Here is a 22,341-nt window from a genome sequence, read left to right as displayed (position 1 = left end):
GTCTATATTCCAGGATTTTCAGTGGTCCGGCAATGGCCTGGTCCCAAGGTTCCTGGATTTAAGAGGTTGGAATGTATAGCTTTTACTTCCGCGCCAGCAGTAGTTCAACAGATTGAAGAAGAGAAGAAGGAAAAAAAAAAAAAACCACTGGGTATTCTACGAATATCCATCTTCTATCCATCTACTTCCCCAAAACCCCACCATAGGACTGATAGGTACAAACACTCGCAGCCAATCAGTCTACTTCTGTTAACTTTGAATGTGGGGAGGTAGGGAGGGCAATTTATATAATGGAGAGGTGTTTAAAAAATAAATTTTAAATTAACCCTTAACGCCTATTGGACGTATCATACATCGACTAAAATTGTCTGTTGGGTGCCAAGTGGGGCGTCGCACGCCGACTACAAAAATTTCAACCTTCGGTCAACTTTGACTCAACCGAAATGGTCGAAAAACGCAATTGTAAGCTAAAACTCTTACATTCTAGTAATATTCAATCATGTACCTTCATTTTGCAACAAATTGGAAGTCTCTAGCACAATATTTAGATTTATGGTGAATTTTTGAAAAAACTTTTTTCTTATGCACGGCGGTAACTCAGCCAAAAATTTCATAAATTCTTTCGTCATTTTGTCGTAATTTTTGCACTGTTCTATATTAGCCGTTACATAAAGTTTTATATATGAAAATGTGTGCAAATTCATGTACAATAGAGCAAAATACAACCCATGGTTGTAGCTTTTATCAGTTTGGAAATATTTTCATATAAACAACGATAACTGCCAAAATTTCAACCTTCGGTCAACTTTGACTCGACCGAAATGGTCAAAAAACGCAATTTTAGGCTAAAACTCTTACGATCTAGTAATATTCAATCATTTAACTTCATTTTGCAACCAATTGGAAGTCTCTAGCACAATATTTCGATTTATGGTGAATTTCTGAAAAAAAACTTTTTCCTTACGTCCCGCCAGAAATTCTTTTTGTCACGTTGTCGTAATGTTTGCACTGTTTTATATTAGTCGTTACATAAAGTTTTATATATGGAAATGTGCGCAATTTCATGTAGAATACAACAGAAAATAACTTATGGTTGTAGCTTTTATCAGTTTTGAAATATTTTCATATAAATCACGATAACTGCCAAAATTTCAAGCTTCAGTCAACTTTAACTCGACCTAAAATGGTAAAAATGCAATTATAAGCTAAAACTCTTACAGTCTAGTAATATTCAATCATGTACCTTCATTTTGCAACAAACTGGAGACTGCTCAATATTTCGATTTATGGTGAATTTCTGAAAAAAATATTTTTTCTTACGTCTGCGCTCTTGGTAACTCGGCCGAACATCTCAGAAATCTTTCGTAATGTTTGATTTACATTAGTCGTTACACAAACTTTTATATATGTGAATTTCTGAATACAAAAAAAAGCTCATGGTTGTAGCTTTTAACTAGCCCTTTGTTGGCCGAGTTGGTTGAGCTTCAGACCGTCATTCGACGAGTTCGATTCCGCCTAACTGATGAAGAGTTAGAAATTTATTTTGTGATAGAAATTTGTCGCTAATGTTTGCATCGTTTCCACAATAAGCTGTAGTCCCGTTTAGTAACCAATTGGTTCTTATGTGAAAATAAGTCTAATCCTTCGGGCCAGCCCTAGAGCTGTTAATCAAGTGGTCAGTAAAATAAGCTATACTTATTTTTGTAGCTTTTATCAGTTTTGAAATATTTTCACATAAATCACAATAACTGCCAAAATTTCAACCTTCGGTCAACTTTAACTCGACCGAAATGGTAAAAACGCAATTGTAAGCTAAAACTCTTACATTCTAGTAATATTCAATCGTTTAACTTCATTTTGCAATAAATTGGAAGTCTCTAGCACAATATTTCGATTTATTGTGAATTTTTAAAAAAAACATTTTCCTTACATCTGCGCGGTAACTCGGCCGAACATCTCAGAAATTCTTTCGTCTCGTTGTCATAATATTTGCACCACTTTATATTAGCCGTTACATAAAGTTTTATATATGAAAATGTGCACAATTTCATGTACAATACAACAAAAATAACTCATGGTTTTAGCTTTTTATCGGTTTTGAAATATTTCCATATAAATCAAGATAAATAGAAAAATTTGACTTTCGGTCAACTTTAACTTGACCGAAATGGTCGAAAACTGCAATTGTAAGCTAAAACACTTACAGTCTAGTAATACCCAATCAATTAGCTTCATTTTTCAACAAACGGGAAGTCTCTAGCACAATATTTCGATTTATGGTGAATTTTTGAAAAAAAACATTTTTTACGTCCGGCGTTTTTAATTCATGCATCATTTTGTGATAATATTTTCTCTGTGTTGCTTGATTGATCGTTTTAAAATTTATTATATACCAAAATCATCGCAATTTAGTGTACAATACAACTAAAAAAATTAACTCATTAGCTTTAACCGTTTTGCTTACAGCAGCGATTTGTATACAATTATATACAAGTTTTTTTTTTCCTGTCATATATTCCAATATTTATATATGATAATGGTATTTTTTTCATTTCTGATGGTTGCATACTAAACTTCAGGCAATGACAAAAAAATGAGCCAAAATGAACTCTTAATCTTAAAAACTAAGCATGCTGTGATTTTTGAAAAAACTTTTTTTCCGCTTCGGCGCTAACTCTAACGGCATATGGGAGACGTTTTTGTAAATAGGGCTTCGGCGTTAAAGGGTTAAGTATTATTTTTTAAATGAACCTTACCTCTCCATTATATAGCTAATTCCCACATTTGAAGAAGGAGGTGGGCAAAGTGAAAATTAGCCAACCCTTTAAAGGCTATTTAGTAAAAAATAATATTTTATACAAAACAAGTGTTTGTTTTAAAAAGTGGATTCAATCCACAGGCTATTAATGACACCTTTGGATGATTGTCACTCGGGTACGAGATCCTCATCATGAAGATATCTGAGGTCTCTTCGGAGGGTGGGCCCGTTCAGCAGCAGAAGGAGTAGGGTTACTGTGCCAAAACCATGCAGAGCCAGTGATGGATAGCTAACAAGTACACAAGCAGAAAGAGGTATACAGTACCTGCACTTCTAATACTCAACAATGAGTACATCCCTCCAAGCTTCCCAAGACCACAACCAGATTTAAAAAGCAGTACTGTTGACCCCCTTTATTCGTGGGGATGCAAATCGCTAAAATCCATGAATACTTGACACCCCTCTAAAAGCGCTTGTAACTGGCTATTTTGATAGTTCAAACACCAAAAAAATACCTCTAAAAACAACAGTTTAATAAGAAAAAATGCATTTAGTCACATAAACTAAATGAAAATACAGTATTTAGTAAATACTTTATGAAAAATACCGCGAATAGGCAAATTTTTCCATGAATAATGTGTATATGTTCCACAGCAAAACCCGCAAACAGGTGAGGCCACGAATCCAGAACCGCGAATAGGAGGGGGTACAGGGTACATTGTAGACCAAAAATGCTACCTATAGATTCAGGACATAGTATCCCATGCACAAACCAGAGGAGTTAATGCTCTGCAATAATCGTATTTGGTCTAACCACTGAGTGACTTCAATATCTTATCCAAGGATAAATTTTCAAATTTAAAAGTTGTAGCCATTGCTCACATGCCCAGTGGCTTACCTTCCCTAAGGACAGAAATTAGCATGAAAGTCCTCAACCAAACACCTAATGAAAAGGACATTACATTCCTACTCTTTGGAAAATCCGATTTCCATATCACTAAAGACAGAACCTTCACATCAGGTTTAATCCTTTTAGTGCAATTCCAACAATCCTTACAGACAGTACCGGACCCCCAAGGGATCAAGTTCCTCAAGCCCTAGTGACTCCAGCCTAGGTAAAGACATTGTTGTTAGTAAGGGCCTAGCCCCAAAACTGTACTTAGCCCAAAATAAGGCAAAGATAATGGCCTTGTCTTGAGCAAAGCCTATCTTATCTGACTAAGACTGACTCTTTTGCTGTGTCTAAGGTTGTGTACCATCACTCAGAAATGTTTTGCAACATGTTCCATTAGTTTCTGTTCACCTAACAATAATTTATTTGTTTTATATATACAAGGAAATGTGCCTGAAATGTGACAAAAAATCCACATTATGAAAGATAAGGATTGAAAAATTTCACTCATGATGGCAGGGTAAAAGAGTTAAATAAAAAACTATAATTTGTCACCCATTCAATCCTTATCGGAGTAAATTCAGAGACTTTCTTCTTCCTGGATAAATAACTCAATGGAAAAGTATAGGGACAAAATCAGGTAATACCCAATGGACACTTAGTGGCACAGGGGGAGAGAGAATAAATGATTAAATAAAGGAATTATAATAATGATGACGAGAGAAATAAAGGAATTATAATAATGATAGATGAAAACTGGTTTAAAGGAACCAGGAGGTAATTTCTTTGACACACAAGTCGTGTCTGTGCTTGTTTCATGAGCTTAAGACAGTGTTACCAAATGGCACCAAATGTCACTATTATAAGCTGTTGTCCACAAAGTTTTGGAGTATGTTCCAAACATTTTTGAGTAACTGTAAAAAGAGACTGTAAAAAGAGCTTGTTCTAAACAGTTCAAAGGTCGACAAAATATCGAACTGAAGACCAAGGTAAAATATGTAGAGAGAGAGAGAGAGAGAGAGAGAGAGAGAGAGAGAGAGAGAGAGAGAGAGAGAGAGAGAGAGAGAGAGAGAGAGAGAGAGAGAGACCAAAAAATCCAAAACCCATTAACTTAGGAGAAAGAAATGGCAACATTCATACCTTCGGAAGCCCTGCACACTAAGCAGATTCTTTCGTGAGTTTTGCTACCATCAGCCTCCACTTCTCCAATCCCAGGAATGCACTTCAGCTTCAGTTTTTACCAATGCTTCTATTAATCATGTTTAATTCATCTAATTCCATTTGCCATCTATACTTCAGATTATCTACTTTTATAATTAACCTGAATTTGATCAACATTACAGCTACACAGATGTTCCTTGCTTGTGTACTGTCTTAAGTGGGTCCTTTTCATCCTTTTTTGCATTGTTTTTCATTATCTGTTCTTAAAGTACAGTATTTACACATTTCTGAGCACATAATATTCTTTATTTACTTGTGGCATTGTTCTTGAAGTATTTACATATTTCTGAGAATAGTAATACTGTATTCTTTATTTACTTGTGACACAATGTGTTTATCATCTTGTTAGTTTTTGCTTATAACGTGTTCACATGGAGTTTTCATTTGTGCTGGCCATAATTATTGGTTTGTGCTAATAATTACCACAACTATTAGTGTTCTCTGTCCCTTAAGTTCCACTTTGTGCAATACTGTATTGCTTTGTGTGTGTGTGTGTGTGTGTGTGTGTGTGTGTGTGTGTGTGTGTGTGTGTGTGTGTGTGTGTGTGTGTGTGTGTGTGTGTGTGTGCGTGTGCACGCTGCATTTTTGGCCACAGTGCAGCAGGCTAACCTGGGTCTTCTGGGCACAGCTGGTCATGCCATTATGTCTTTGCTGGATAAGATCTGCTATAACTGCAGTTTGTCACAAGGTCAACCTAACTCTCCATTTATGAGATGTGCAGCGGTTAGTTGCCCTGTAGGCTATGCAAGTTGGCTCCAGGTTATCATGTAGACTAATGTAAATCATCGTTACCTGACAAATTTCATTGCTTACTGGGAGGTCAGACACCCAAACTGTTGATTAGGTTGAGGGGTCACTATTCTATCACCGAATAAGATGGAAAAGACAACAGCCTGGGACATAAAATTGTTCTTCACATCTGCTCTCATTTTTTTTTAACAACAGCCTTCTGTCAGATGGATATAATTACCAAGAGTTTAGTTAACTGCTTTAAAGAGTCCATTTCTAAAGACCTAAACGGATTTGCAGACAAAATTCTAAACAACATCAAGGCTCCATAAATAGTGATGCAATGTTCCAGGCATCTCATTTCATACAACTTAAAAACCTATTGCGGTCCAGATTGTCATTATTGTTTAGTTATGCGTGACAAAATGCCCAAAAATTACAACTGCCTATCTACAATGCCCAGACAGACAAAAGGTTGCATCAGGACTAGTCCTTCCTTGAAGCTACCTCAAGACTTGGAAGGAAACTTGTAGAACATAAGAGAACTCCTCTTCCCCCCTATATACCAAGGCATTCTTAGAATATACTTCCTCTTCCAAAATCTACAACAGACTCCTCCCTACAAGATACTATGCCTGGCTTATGTACTTTTCACAAATTAAAGGAACTCGTCCTTACACATGGCTATTAATCTCTTAAGAGAAGAAACTGTTAAATCTCTTCCTCAGGTTCTCACATTGCAAGGGCTTCTCAACAGCCTAAAAATGGCCCAGATCCAATGGGAAAAACAGCACTGGCATTCCTTCCACTTTCCCCCAGCTCTAACCTTGCTCAACTCCAGTAGTGAAGGATTACCAGAAGCAAAAAGTGTCATCATAGCTGAAGCCAGTCAATGCAACGTCATCATAGCTGAAGCCAGTCGATGCCAGAACATCTCCCAATAGTACCAATGCTACTGGAAGGTAAACCTCCTTAGCTGATAAAGCAGCACCACCAGGAATAGGAAATTCCTCTTACTGTGGCTGTAAGAGGACTTCTTGTAATGTTCAAGGGTAAGCCCCACATTCATGTACCTTTCCCAGACCCACAGGAGACGTACCGGTAAAAGGTGCAGAAGGATGCACAGCATGGATAAGGCAGGAACCAGAATAATTTAGCAGTGTCGCCAAGGGAATTTCCTCACTCCCCCAAAAAGGAGTCAATAACACTTCTTACCCTCCTCCTCCTTACAATACCTCTACCACTGAGAGCGAGAACACTCAAAGCACACCTTTCAAGGGAAGTGATGTCTACGAACCCTATCCCTACAGGAAGTGAGCAACCTGTGTGGGTCAACTACTAGAGAAGACAAAGTGACCACATGTACACTTTGTTACCTCACAACACCTTTGGACTTATTTCTTTATTCATTACTCAGAATGAAAATGCAACAAAAAAAAAAAAAATTCAAAAATAAATGTAAGAAAGTTTTCAAGAACAGCTCAGCCTAAAGAGAGCTAACTAGAGACATCTACACTAGTTGGCAGCCAAAGAAAAACTTCTCAGTAATGGCCAGTAATGGGGTACCCCCCCCCACCAATTCATCCCCCTTAACCACCAGTTAACTATCTTTTTAACTAGTTCCAACATCTGATTCCAGTTTGCACTGAAGAATACTCATAAAAAAAAAAAAAAAGACGATGGTTTTGATTTCTGAAGGTACAAATGCATCCTTCCGATCTAACAAGAGCCCTCTTTGATGGAGTCCAACACAGAGATCTATCATACTCTTTGTCAGTACTGCCCTAGCCTCTGCCCAGATGGTTGTATGCTCTTCTATTAACTTGGGCCTACACCTACCTCAAATAAAGCTATATTAGTTTCTGCAAGAAAGAACTAATATTTATGAATGGGTCATGTATGGTTCACATGATAACAGGTGATAACTGTTCTGTGCATTTTTGGAAGTGCTACAAAAACTTTGGATTTCATACTATTTTGTGGGTTGGGGTGAGTAATGTATTGATTAAGATCTTTTATTTATATCCATAAACTGGCTTACAAGGATATGACTAATATTACCGAGAAATCTCACACAACTTGGCCTAATTTTGGGGTTAAATTAGCCTATATAGCATATGTTCATTTAAGCTTCTTCCCTCACCCTAAAGTCATGTTAACATGCAAGGCTACTGGTAGCTAGATTAAGTTAATAATCAAGTCTTCACAGCTGGACTAAGGATTTGGTGATAAGATAGGACAAACAAAGGCTACCTATGACAGCCTGACTCTCCAAACACAGGGTGGTTTCCCCACAGGCTGGTCTAGCAGACTTACATTAGGCTAGGCCAGACTAAATATGAAAACCCATGTTACTCTACCCTAGGCTATTCAATAATTATCCTAAGCAGTTCATGATGGTGTACCACCTGTAAATCACCATTTAATGTCTAAATCCAAGGTTGACGACAATATAACCTAGGCCGATACCATCATGACAGGTGAAAAATAACATCAAGCACTTACATTCTCTAACAGTTACGCTACGTTTAGTTCTGATGGATAACACATTACGAGAATTACCTTTAAAGGACAATACCATTTCAAGTTATTTGGTGACAATGCATCTGGTCACAAAAACAAGACGTGCTAAAATGTAACACCAGAAAATCTGTCATAAATCAAACAGGTTGCAATTTGATCCAAGAGGAAAGTCACCTCTTTCCTCCTAAAAGCAACAACCTCTGGAATGTCTCAGATGGGAATCAAGTCAGCAAGAACGTTCTTTTACTATTTTCCTCCAATCAAAAACAGACAACATACAACAGTAAGAATATATCTTCAACTGTAAGTCAGGCAGAACAAACCTGACAACAACTGTAGAAAAACAGGTGGCTTATGACAGTTAGGGGGCAAATTACTAGGCCTAGTCACCTTATTACCAAGGTTACATGTTTCCTGATCATGCTGAAGTAGCCTATGCTCCTTCATAAAAGGGGATGGTTTGTGTTTTGGCAGGAACATACAAAATTTATTTCACTATTTTGAATAGCCCAATTGTAAAGTATAGGAAGGCACGTTTTCCATATAGATTTACTGCACCATTCTACATCACCATGTACACTTGACCAACATAGGCCTACGCTTTTACACTTCAATCACAATGCTGTATGTAACCTAGGCTTATGACTAAGTTTGTTCTAGGATTAGAAATTACGGTAACTCTAAACATTAGCTCAGCGCCTGTTTTCACCTTGTAAACTGGTTTTTTCTACACTTTTAGGGCTTCTGATACTGGCAGTGCATTTGTTTGTTGTCGGCCAAATGGAATGTCCCTTCGCCATGTTTAGTTCTAGCCGGAGGTTACCCATAGGTTGATAAGCTACTGCAATTGCTAGACGGGATGTGAACCGTTCAAAACAGACATACCCGTGCTCTGTCTCGTGAAGATTGCGTATGGAAAACCCTTGTTGGATGGACTTTAGGGGTTAATTACAGGTTAATTACATTCGTGCAACAAAAATTGAAGGGAAATTCATAAATAGCAACCAAATAAATGTAGAAAAAGTAAAGTTAAACGGAAACCACCGCCATGGAGCTACTACTTAATCTACCAAAATTAGTTTTGTACTAGCTAGTTCACTTCCAACATGGCCTAGTTTTGAGGTCAACATATAGGCCTAGGCCTACTTTCATTTCAGCTTCCCAAGCTAGGCTGACTAAGTCTGTTGCCATGTTAACATGCAAAATTACAGATGACTAAATTAAGTCAATTGTTAACATGATTTGGGCCAAGGATTTGGTGGTAACATATTAGGACAAGCATAGGCTACCTATGGCCGCCTCTGCTTCCAAACAACGGACGATGTCCAAAAGGTAGGCCTATTAAACTTCCACTAGGCTATGTTTAGCAAGGTTGAACGTGAAATTCGACGATGCACTTCCCTGGGTTATTCAATAAGAGGGCTATGTTGGTGTAAGGGGATATAATATAATGTTAATTAGGCTACCGTACCTACGCTACAACATCAATAGGCCTACATCATCATGGAATGCCCGCATCGAAGGTTAACAAAGATGGCATGGGTAGGCCTACGCTCCCGATACCACGGCATACGAAGACGTATATATTCTAAATACCACATTCCTCAAAAGATAAGAACACTTACAACAGAATAAACACATTAAAAGGCTGAACTTGAACGGCCAATACGATTCCAAATCGGTGACATGACACCAGGTCACATGCATAGTAGTCATCGGCCTACGACATGCCCCCAGTAGATAAGGGGGGCGACTTTCATCCGATTACCATCCATAACAAAGCCTCTAACATCCATTCAAAAGCATAACGCCGAATCACGTCACTACCTACCTATGCTTGGACGAGTCAGCAACCACTGCCATCACTTAAATGGGCCGACAGAACGACACGAAGTTGGTTATGTGGAAGCGAGTCTGAGGATCACGTCCACTACACGACCGCGTTCGGAGTGCTGTGGTGGTGGAGCAGAGCTGATAAAAGTCCCTAGACCCACCCGCTGCTTTTCCCCTGTTTGGTCCTGTATTTCCCTTCAGCTAGCTCTCTCTCTCTCTCTCTCTCTCTCTCTCTCTCTCTCTCTCTCTCTCTCTCTCTCTCTCTCTGTATACGTATATACAGCATATATAAATAATGACAAAATCCACGAAGGAAAGAGAAATAAATAATGAAGTGCAGCACTCCATTGTTTATTTTTCCTTCGTGGGTTTTGTCCTTATTTATATATATTCACATCACGTTTCATATTTTCGTGATTCAGTTATACGTATACATATATACTGTACACACACACACACATACACACATATATATATATATATATATATATATATATATATATATATATATATATATATATATATATATATATATATATATATATATATATATATATATATATATATATATAATTTGTGTATGTGTGTGTGTCTGTGGTTGGGGAGGGTTGGAGGACATCAGCACTCAGAATTAAGAGGGAAATTATTATAAATTTTGGATTTGTTTTACTAAACTGAGATCACAGACGTCCATTTCTCACTTGGGGACGGAAGCAAATGAAGAGAACAATAGTTTTTTATGTATTAGTAATCGAAATGTTTAAAAGCTTTCATGAACTGATGATATAGACGAAGAAAAATCTGCCGTTGAGATCACACTCTGATAACACTGGTAGTTTTTGTAAACAGCAAGCGGAAAAAATGTTACGAAGTACGTTACTACAGCTCAGATGAAGTGAGTCTGAAGGAATGCATTACAGTGAGTTTGAAGAAATATATTACAGGTAAAGGAAGAAGTGCACGAACTGGTAAAGAAGATGGCCATTTACGAAAAAATAACAAAAGGAGTAAAATTTGATCAGACTAAAAACGTTTGAAAAATACAGGTGAAATTTGAAAAATGGAAAAAATCATAAGAGTATAAAAGGGATCAAAATAAATGAAGATGAAGCCAAAGAAGAATTAGTCAAATACTGGAAAACCATATGGAGCAAACATGAGACAAAAACCGAATCAGTATAAATCTCAAAGAAGAAGAACAGTGAAATGAGTTGGCAGAATTGGGTGACTACTTGATAGTAGATGAATATAGTATTCCAAAAATATCAAAAGAACAAAGAAACGAATAGAAACCTATGGAAATCAAGAATAACGTTTGACAAAATTAAGAACTGAAAGTAAAGAAAGCAACAAATCCAGACGGACTGAAAACGTAGTACCATAAGGCGTTAATGAAGAGTTAGACTTGTTTGGTCTGTTAAACTGTTGCCAAAATAAGATATAAAAGGAAAATCAGGAAACTGATTTCCTGAAAGTAGTAAAAAACGTGACTGAACGAAAGGCCAATGCCAGAATGATATTTTATGATAATAAGAACAGAGGAAATTAAGAAACACTTAACAAATAGGTTTACAAGAGAAGGAAAATAAAAACATTATCGTACAATAGCATACAAAAAAGTTGTGAGAAATTCCCCGCACAACAATCTTTTCATAATATTTTTCTTACCGTAGTTACAAGCATCGTCTGTTTTCATAGGAAATTATTGATTTGATTTTTTTGTTGTGAATGGCTTTCTGTCAGGTAACCGACAGACAAAAATGATGTTATTTTTTCTGTTATTCATATGTGTACGTCTCTATTGCATGTCTTGATAATAAGGGTGAAAGAACCACATCTAATCGAAAATGACACCGTTACACTTTTTTTTTTTTGCCATGATTCTAGTAGCATGTGGTATCTGTGGTACGGTCAGCACTGAAAGATTTTTTCACACAGACGAAGTCTTTTGACAATAAACGTCAGTAGACGTTTTAGTAACAAAATCTAGAGTAGTTCTAGTTATAATAATTCATTTATCCTTATATATATAGGAAATTGCTCTTGGTGAAGTACTGCACATATCACGTATAGTAACAGTTGAAGGTGTTATTAGATCTTGTTTGTATCTCTCACGATAGTGAAGCAATTAGGAGAGGTCAAGAGGTCAGGAGGGTGGAAAAGGAAGGGTAGATGTTTGCGCCTCTGTGCGAGATGAGCGCGCGCGAGTGCATTGTCTGTATGGCCATAACATCACCTAAAATTGTGTTGTTACACACCACCAATTAATTTACTACATTTAACAAATATGTTGAAATTCCACAACATTATGTTTGGAATTTATTTTTGATAACGAATATGATAAGTATCTTAATTTTTTATGTTAATATAATTAACATAAAATTGTATAACCTGTCCATACAATCACTTTTTCGCCACAAAAGTTATAGAAACAGAAAGCCTCCTAATACTAACTATTATAGACTTCAGAATCTGGGACTAAAAGGGGTGTCGAGAATTGACCACCAGACTAGGTAATTATAGCAATTGTAATCCGATTTAATCGAGGCCCATCTCAGCTTTTGTGCTTAATTGAAACGTGCTGCGAAGTAGCACACCATTGTTGAGCTCGACAGGCAAATTTCTAGACTCGATTAAATAGCGATAAGTGATTTGTAACAAATTTAACATAACTTTTTGCATTTTGATTGCCTTCCCGCATGTTCTAGTATTCGTTTCGTCTTTTGTTTTTTGTTCGGTGTTCTTGATTGTAAACCCAGCTATAGTTTGGATTAACGGAAAAGTGTAAATTTGCATACAATTTTTCCTATTAACTTAGTATTAAATAGCTTGGGTGTTTTTTTCGTGTGTGCTGAAGTTTATTTTTGTGATAAAATTAGAAAATGTACTTGCGTTTGGTGTAACTACCACCCTGTGGCGCCGCTGGTTCGAAGCCAAGGTCAGTGGACTTCGTATCCTTACCCAGAAGAACGGGCACGAAACGATATAACAATCGAGGAAAATTCTCGACAGGGAGAATGGCGATAAAATGGGTTCATGTTTCACGAGCCACGACAGTGACTTATAAAGAAAACCCTTTGCACTTGCCAAGTACGACAACCGTACGACTGAACGTGAACGAAACTGTTGCAGTGGAACCGAATCCCTAAGTTATTAACGGGATATACTTCGCATTGTAATTCTAGTGTTTAGATATAAAATATATATATATAACTAGTCCCGCGGAATTCCAGCAACTTTTTGTATACTGGGAATTTCCTTTCATGTAATCATCGCTTGTATTTCCACGCACAGATAGCCAGTTCCCTGTAGCCACCTGAATTTCCCTAAAACAGGGGAAATTCCCTGTATCTGCTCGCACATTGTGTGCGCGACGTTCGAAAAACAATGATAAAGGGTAACTGGCAACTCTCACAGAAGCACAGTCTTGAAGAAATCAGCTCTTTAGATAACGATATTAAAAACAAATGAATCATTGTTTGCTTTATGAATATTGTTTCACTTGTGACAGGCATTAAAAAGTAACGAGGAACATCTTAGTGAGGACCGTTTACCAAAGTAATACGGAAACATTTTAAATCGCTCTATCTGCCTCACTAATAACTATCGAAACGTTCTTTACGTTTTGTTTAGATGATATCTTCTGAGAAATTATAGAGTACTCGCGCAAGGTTTTCGTCACCATAGTATAAAATCAACAGATTATAAATGTCTCCTTTAGTATTCCCATTTTCTGTGCAGTAGTTTCATCACGTTTGCCAATTCAACAACAAGTATTTTTCGCAAGTGAGTGCTGTGAAACGTTTTGGTCAGTTATTGTTACTATATTAAACCAGGAAAAAAGAAGTGGCATAATTAGACGCAGGCGCCCTCATGATGGTTCAGTTTTGCTAAAGATGATACCCGCAATATTCATGTCCATTATTCCGCAATATGCAACTCTATAGAAGAATTACCCGAAAGTAACAATGAAGGAAAATGTTGTCACGATCTGCTGTTGTTGTTTAGTTCACATGCCATTTTCGGGAATACCATGCGTATTAAGTCCGTAAAGCTCTAAATGCATTGTCTTAAAGTTACAAATTGAATAAATAAACCAAAATATTTTAAAAAATCGCGCTTTCCAGTGACCCTCATACATGGCAACACTCAGCATTCCGGAGTGACGTCATGATTTGTAAAGCGCAATTTCCAAAATAACCTAGACGCTTTCTGTCACTTCTGTGGCAAACGTACACCATAATTCCATTCTTACTGTAACAACTATGTGAAAAATATTGGCCCACCTTTGTTAACAGTATTATTTTTGGGTGTTTAGATGTTGTTTCCTCAATCTACTCCGTTGGTCATATTGCAAGTATCAGGATTTGAGTATTTGCTCACGAACATTCCGAAACATTAAGCCTTCACTTTATTTTGGGGAATATTGATTCTCTCACACAAACTGCGGAAAGAAATATAATCCAATGTACTAACATAGTATGGATGAAATGTCGGCTTTATATATGAGACTGTATTTTGCATTAACGTATACAGAAATAGCCACAATTTGTTTAATAACCCCCTACAAATAGACCTACCCATGCTAAAATGACTTATACTGAAATCTTTAAGTCTTAGCACTTGGTCTTGCAAATGGCTACGACTGATTATTTTATTTATTTATCTATAAGAAATGCGAAGAAAGTTCTTGCAAAAGGCAAGCAAAACCTATAATGGTTCTCATTTTACCAAACCTGATCAGATAATATAGTGTCGTTTCATGGCTGAGATAAGAATCATGAAAGTATTCTGAAGCCTTCATTTTGCACGGAATTTGTCAAATCTTCATAGTATTTTTTTATTTCTAATTGTTAAACTCTATGGATTAGCTGTGCTGCCGGGAAATTAGATTTGCGCTGATAAAAGGGTGATTTAACAATGGAAATCGTGCATCTATTGTCCCTGTTGATTATAAGGACATGCCAGTTACGCGATGTTAATAACTATCTGCTGTAGATAACAATGTCAACATTATACCTCTCTCTCTCTCTCTCTCTCTCTCTCTCTCTCTCTCTCTCTCTCTCTCTCTCTCTATATATATATATATATATATATATATATATATATATATATATATATGTATATATATATATGTGTATATATGTGTGTGTGTGTGTGTGTGTGTGTGTGTGTGTGTCTGTGTATGTGTGTGTTATGTTTTGTGTGTGAGTCTGTCTGTGTGCAAGTTCGTATATATATTAATTCTGTGTAGGTTACAATCAGCGGAAGTTGTGTTGAACGTTTACTGCGCATTGTCATGACCGTTGAGAATTTTTATGCTCCAGTGTTATAGTTCGAATAACTGAGGTATTTTTACGTTGATCTTGTCATTCAGTTGCTACGTTATGGTGATTGTAGACACTCACAACAACAGCATTAATAACAATAATAATAGTGAAGATAAGACCCTTCTCATGTGTGTAAATATTGGTATATTGTTAAAAATGCACTTAGGTCTATTTTGAGTTTGTTTTTTTTATACTTCATCCTTCTCTTTCAAGAACGTGACTGCTCTCCAGATCGTAACCCAGTGAAGTATTAATATTATTTAGCATGAATACGCTACCTTCATTATTAGTTGGCAGGTTGCGACACCGGTATCCACATAAACATCAACTAATTATCATATGGTACCACTGCACGTGCGCAAGACTGACTTGTGATTACATATGACGGTCTAGGCCCATGGTCTAGGTCTAGGCCAGTCCTCTACATGAAGACCGTCTCTTTGCGGTTTCCCTGTTTTTAGAACACCGTTTCTTCTTCTCCTTCTTCTTCTTCTTCTTCTTCTTCTTCTTCTTCTTCTTCTTCTTCTTCTTCTATTCCACTTGACCGTACAATTTCATGAGGCAAGTCAAGTAGGCCTATAAAGGCTGATTACGTTCACTCTATGAAAATATATAGTGATTATCTGGTGTTACGGCCAGGTTCAGTGACGCTGTCATGAGAATGTACACGGAGAAAATTAATCAAATTAAGTAAAAAACGAAAATAAAAAAAGAGAGATATCTTGTCCTACACCCGGGAATTGATGACGTCACTTCATTATATTTAAGGCCACCGAATAATCTAAATGCTGCTGCGCTCTTGACGAAGAAGAGCGTTTTTTCCCGTTGTCCGAGAAATTAACATACGACGGACTCTTCCCCACTGTAAGAGTTTTAAAACCGAAAGGAAGATACGTGTAGCCCACTTGACGGCAAAAGATAGAACCGAAGCACAGTAGAGGAATATACGGGTAAAATGAATGAATTTCAACGAATGACAAGCACATAAACACGGAGAAATATATTACAACTCCACACACCACACACTTTTCCATTGTTGTTATTTGTGACCATCCACCAGTGGGTCTCCCTTCGATTCCTATGCCTACCATTGTGAGCTATAATCGTGTCATCTCTTCTTCCCTCGGACCTTATCTCACCCTTTCTCTCTCAGTTACATCTACATGGGCAGACACAATTATTGTATTATATATATGTATATGTATATATATATATATATATATATATATATATATATATATATATATATATATATATATATATATATAAGGACTAACATATTTGTAAGTATAAAGAAACGCGAAAGGGGTAATCATCCAAATTTAGAGCACACTCCTCGGCTGGTCTTATGGGGTATATTGTATCCATATCTGGAGAGACAGTCAGTCTCTCCCCACCCCCCTCTCTCTCTCTCTCTCTCTCTCTCTCTCTCTCTCTCTCTCTCTCTCTCTCTCACCTTCCTTTCCCTGGTGTCCTTGACGGAGGAGACTCAAAGGCCTCTTGTTTCAAGAACCCTAAGCGTACTTTCAGCGGAGCTCACGGCGTTGATTATGTGTAAGCTAGACTCATCTACCCTATACTAAATAGAGAAATACTTTCTCTCTCTCTCTCTCTCTCTCTCTCTCTCTCTCTCTCTCTCTCTCTCTCTCTCTCTACACACACACACACACACACACATACATATACGCATATACGCACACACACTTATGAAACGGTAGTCTAGTCCAACGTATCATTGAATCTATTGGCATTAATTCATTACACAATTTTTTAGAATAAAACGGATCGAAGAAATATAAACACCATCAACATTATCAATGAACTCGGTCTAAATGATACCATGTAGAGGCAGAGAGGCCCTACTCACCCACTTTCACCGGCTGTTGTAGAATCTCACACAGGTGACGGGTGACCGCTCCTCCAAGAGATTAATCTACCAATGCCAGGGAAATGCCACCACGTAAACCCACAACGGGAGGTAGGCCTAAGGAGAATCCACCGACGTTAGGCTCATGGGAGACGCTCAGTGGGAGATGAGTGGAAGACGCCGCTTATTTTGCGTTGCTTTTTATCGGCAGAATGCGACCGGTGCATTCCAGTTAACTCAAAGTCTTAAACTTATACAAAATCTTCTGGGAATTTTCACTTATTCTGTGCATTGTACTAGCCATAATGTTCACTTACATGCTTTGCGTGAAATAAATTAATGAGAAACTAAAGTAAAATCAGAAAGAAATATCATTAAGATGTGTCGTTCTCAGGACACTTTACAATGCAAAGAGGGCCTAACATTCCCTTTCTAATAAAAACGCCATCGAAATGTAATGTGAAGCATCGTAGATATTGGACTGAATGTTGTGGAAGGATAATAAGAACCTGTGGAAGAGTATTAGGAGAAAGAACAACTAAACAACTGAAATGAAACATTATGAAAAATCAGAGTGGTAGTTGATACGTATTATCAGTTTTTCCAGTCACATTTTTCTTAATTTTCTTATAAATTGTGACAATTGTTTACTTGATTGTGAATGCGAGGAGGAATTCGGCATGCAGATGAATGGACAGAGAGGATTCTTTGGGAGATAGGCCTATCACCAGGGAAGCAAAATCCACTTGGGTGGAGGAAGCTGCTTACGAACGCGAACTCCTCATGAGAAGTATAAGAAGGAGAAATCGGTATTTAATTTTTTTTTTTACCAATAAATGTTTATGTCTTTAACAGATTTCTGTCGTCCATTTACTTTGTATTTTACCTTATTTTTTATAACTGTTGAATAATAAGTGAGGAAGAGAGGAATAAGCAAAAGTTGGAGGAGCAGGAAACGGCAGAGGTAAGAAAAACCCTCGAGACTATAGCACTGCTATCCGGGGACTCGTTAGGGTGACCCGTGCGTAGACACACTCGCCTACACTCAATGTCTAAGAAACACTTTAGACCCAGCCCAGACTCCTCTTTCAAGAAGACATGTGCGTCTGCTTTGAAAATCTGAAATGCAAGTTGATTTAGAGCAATGATTGAAAAACAAAAGAAGGAAACCGTTTGCTGTCTATTTATTCGGGTTTTCCATGGACCGTAAGAAATAGCGAAGCCAGTATTCGGTGCCTTTCCTTTGTCTTCGAGAACCATTTATCTTTCGGATGGGCCCACAATAGATAGGATCTTTTGGACCGTGTATTTCATGGGGAGTCTGACCGGACGACCAATTGAACATCCTTGAAAATCTTTTAAAAAATCAGTTGATAACGAGGTTCAGCCTCTGTCGACTGGATAGGGAAATGTCGCGAGATTGATAACAGAGTAAAAAGAAAAATCAAGATAGATTCGTTAAACAGAAATACGTAAATTTCATCACCTGTTCCTTGAATGTAAGTTATATATACCACGTTTGCTGGCTTCTTTTGTTCAAAGATATCGCCATATGAACACGCATAGTCGGCTCACGTGGTATGCTTTACCCTTATTTTGAATACTATGCCTTTTCATTGATTATAACTAAACGAACATAATAGCTATAAATATAAAGCTCTGGTGGAGATATACAGAAACTCATGAAGCATTTTCGAAACGAAAATTCGTCGGCTCTCTAACAATAGATTATTTAAAATTATTGATGTAAAAAAAAGATATTGACCGATATGAGTCTAGATATTACGCGACAAGATAAAGACTTCAGCCCCTAAGTGATGATTTCTGGGAATTCAAGAAAAAGGAAAATATCCATTCTGGTGGTGAGCGTTGCCTACTGTTTGTAACCAGTTCGCATCAGTTGAGAACCAATCAGCGGAGCGTTGATGATTACACGGAAATACGCATTAGTCATCACATGGGCCTACTTATCTCTGCGTCATTTCGGAATCTTGTATACGTGCGGGACAAGTCATCACGGTGCATAGTTTTATCTGTTCAATTAAAATCATGAAATAGAGTTATGAAACGCTGCGTTATCTTATCGCACTGGTAATATTAATAGTCATTACCACGATTGATAAATGGGAGACAGCAACCGCGAATTAAACAAGTAAAAAATGCACCGAAGTTTCTTCGGCGCAATCGTTTTCTGTACAGTGTATAGGCCTAATTCTGTATGAAACTCTCACCCACGGCCCATGAAACTCTCAGCCGCCGCCCATGAAACTTTCAGCCACGGCTCGGTGGTGGCCTGTGTTGTTGGTACCTATAGCGTTGCTGGACGCACGATCATGGCTAACTTTAACCTTAAATAAAATAAAAATTACTGAGTCTAGAGGGCTGCAATTTGGTATGTTTGATGATTGGAGGGTGGATGATCAACATACCAATTTGCAGCCCTCTAGTCGTCGGTAGTTTTTAAGATCTGAGGGCGGACAGGAAGTGCGGACGGACAGACAAATAGTCATCTCAATAGTTTTCTTTTACAGAAAACTAAAAAGCGTTTATATGAAACAAAAACTGCAACTTCATCGAAATGCCCAAGAGTCGATAAGTAAACATTGTGATATTCAAGAAGAGGGCAAAGACGCGAATATTCGACGTCGAATATTGATGATACTGATGCCGTAGAACTTAATAATAATAATAATGAAAATGGCCCGCCTGACAGGGCCAAATGAAGGCCGTTGGGGTGTTTCCAAACAATTACGAAATATCACAAGTATGGGACACACAGTCAGCTCTGTTTTCTCAGTAATGGCGGCTTATCATGACGCTTACATATATTCAGATCTTATCAGTTTTTTGAATAAATAATTTAAAGATAAGAGACATGAGCAAACAGCGATGTCATTGTCCCTTTTTGCTTCTGTTTTTTTTTATTTTCTCTTTCATTTCTGTTTAGTTTTCTGTAAAAGAAAACTATTGAGATGGTTTTTTGTCTGTCTGTCAGCCATCAGATCTTTAAAACTACCGAGGCTAGAGGGCTGCAAATTGGTATGTTGATCATCCACCCTCCAATCATCAAACATACCAAATTGCAGTCCTCTAGCTTCAGTAGTTTTTATTTTATTTAAGGTTAAAGTTAGCCGTGATCATGCCTCTGGCACCGCTATAGGTGCCAGCAACAGAGGCCACCACCGGGCTGTGGCTGAAAGTTTCACAGGCCGCGGCTGAGAGTTTTACAGGCCGTGGCTGAGAGCCCCATACAGCATTATACGCTGTACAGAAAACTCTATTGCGCCGAAGAAACTTCGCCTCATTTTTTTTTACTTGTTGTTATTGTAAATGGTTTATATTTTGCTTGTTCCCTATAGTCTAATATCTTCCCGTTAAAGGACAACTGATTTATTCAGTTTTATCCAGTGTCATTTCAGTCATCTCTGCATTATTTTTATAATCGATCTATTAAACTATCTTAAGTATTTAGCTGCTACAATTCAGCGTGAAATTTTCCTCTCTCGCAAAGTCATTATTTCTTGGGTTTCATTCAGTTTCATTTCAGTCGTTTCATCTTAGGTTTTTAATGGCTACATTCCACCGTACAAATTCCCTCTCTTATAATGTTATTAGTTCTGTGGATAATTGCTTGGAGTTTAATAAGTTCCACTGGCTTCATTTTTTTGGTATTTCCACTCTTATTTCATTTACCTATTGTACTTTTCTAAATTACAAAAGACACTTTTTCTCTCTTTTGAAAAATATGTCTCAGAAATATATGACATTTGGTTTCTTTCAACGTTGGGTATTCCTGCAGTATAAAAAAATAATTACAATATGTTAAAAGTTTAACTTATATTTTTTACGGCTGAAAACCATATTTCCTTTGTCGATGACCATTAACATTGCGACGCCAGTTAACATAAACAAATCAGTCAGTCTTGGTTTAGCCTTAGAGGCCATTGCCAGGTCTCTAAAGCCTGTGTTATGATTGGCTGATATGTTCATGTAAAATGGCGTCGCAGTGTTAATGGTCATCAACGTAGGAAATGAGGTTCCTGGTTATTGATAAGTATTGTTAAATTTTAACAAATGAAAGTCGAATATCGATGAATTCTGGAAGAAGCAGAAGAAGAATTTCAGCGCTTCCGCAAGAACTTTCAGAAAAGGGATTTTTTTATATTAAACAAGTAAAAAAAAATATTTTCTGAGCCGCTACAGCGTATAATCAAGGACTGAAAACAGATCTATAGTTCGGTTGTCTGTATAAGCTGTATGAACCACGGCCCATAAAACTTTAACAACGGCCAGGCGGTGGCCTATCTTATATCGTTGCCAGGATCACGATTACAGCTAAATTTAACCTTAAATAAAGATAAAAAAATACTCAGGTTAGAGGCCTACAATTTGTTATGTTTGATGATTGGAGGGTGGATGATCAACATACTAATTTGCAGCCCTCTAGCCTCAGTAGTTTTTAAGATCTGAGGGCGGACAGAACAAAAAAAGCGGACAGAATAAAGTGCGGACGGAGAGACAAAGTATGCACAATAGGTTTCTTCTGCAGAAAACTAAAACAGTGTAAAATTTATATTAAAGACTATTAAGGTTATCGGCTATTGAATGAAAACCTCTTCTAATCAATATCAATAAGAACCCAGCAATAAAAACCAGAATAAGTCAAACATGGAAGTCATGAGAAAAAGTTGAGTTACGTTTCAGAATATGAGAAAACTCTGTAGGATATTTCATACTGAATGCTTGAACCACGAACTGGGTTCTAATACGCTCGGTATGTTTGGTTACACTTTGTAAACGCCAAATGGTTCTTAATCAATCATTCTGTCATCCATTGAATTGCGATACCTATTATTTATCCACTCTGTGACATAAACATGTAGATACCTCAAAGAGATGAGGAAAGCTAATAACAGATTATTTATCAAATTTAGTTAATACTAAAGAATTATTATTATTATTATTATTATTATTATTATTATTATTATTATTATTATTAGGAGCTTGTTGGCGTGCGCTACGCACGCTGAAACCCGGCGCTGTTATCTCCCCTACCCTCCCGATCCCCTACCTGCCCGTCCCCACCCGGGGCGGACAAACCGGTTTGTAGGAGGTGGGTGGCTGTCATGTCTCCCCTGCTCTCACCCGGCGGGAGAGGACAAACAAGATCCACTCGGATTTTATTATT

At 37.4% G+C, this 22,341-nt stretch overlaps 1 protein-coding gene across 2 annotated transcripts in view; it reads right to left on the bottom strand.

Annotated features, from left to right (window-relative positions):
• Positions 1-17,502, bottom strand: part of LOC136830737 (putative helicase mov-10-B.1) — a 61,165-nt gene extending 43,663 nt beyond the window's left edge. Inside the window, exon 1 of one of the 2 annotated variants that reach the window (XM_067090546.1) lies at positions 17,154-17,502. The gene's annotated coding sequence lies outside the window, so the exon portion shown is untranslated. Of the gene's footprint in view, positions 1-9,954; positions 10,097-17,153 lie in introns of those variants that run through there. The other variant, XM_067090544.1, reaches the window with a different exon arrangement.
• Positions 17,503-22,341: the final 4,839 nt, after the last annotated feature.

The sequence above is a fragment of the Macrobrachium rosenbergii genome, chromosome 47 (assembly GCF_040412425.1).
Source record: "Macrobrachium rosenbergii isolate ZJJX-2024 chromosome 47, ASM4041242v1, whole genome shotgun sequence".
NCBI lineage: Eukaryota > Metazoa > Arthropoda > Malacostraca > Decapoda > Palaemonidae > Macrobrachium > Macrobrachium rosenbergii.
This window is presented reverse-complemented; position numbering and strand designations above follow the sequence as displayed.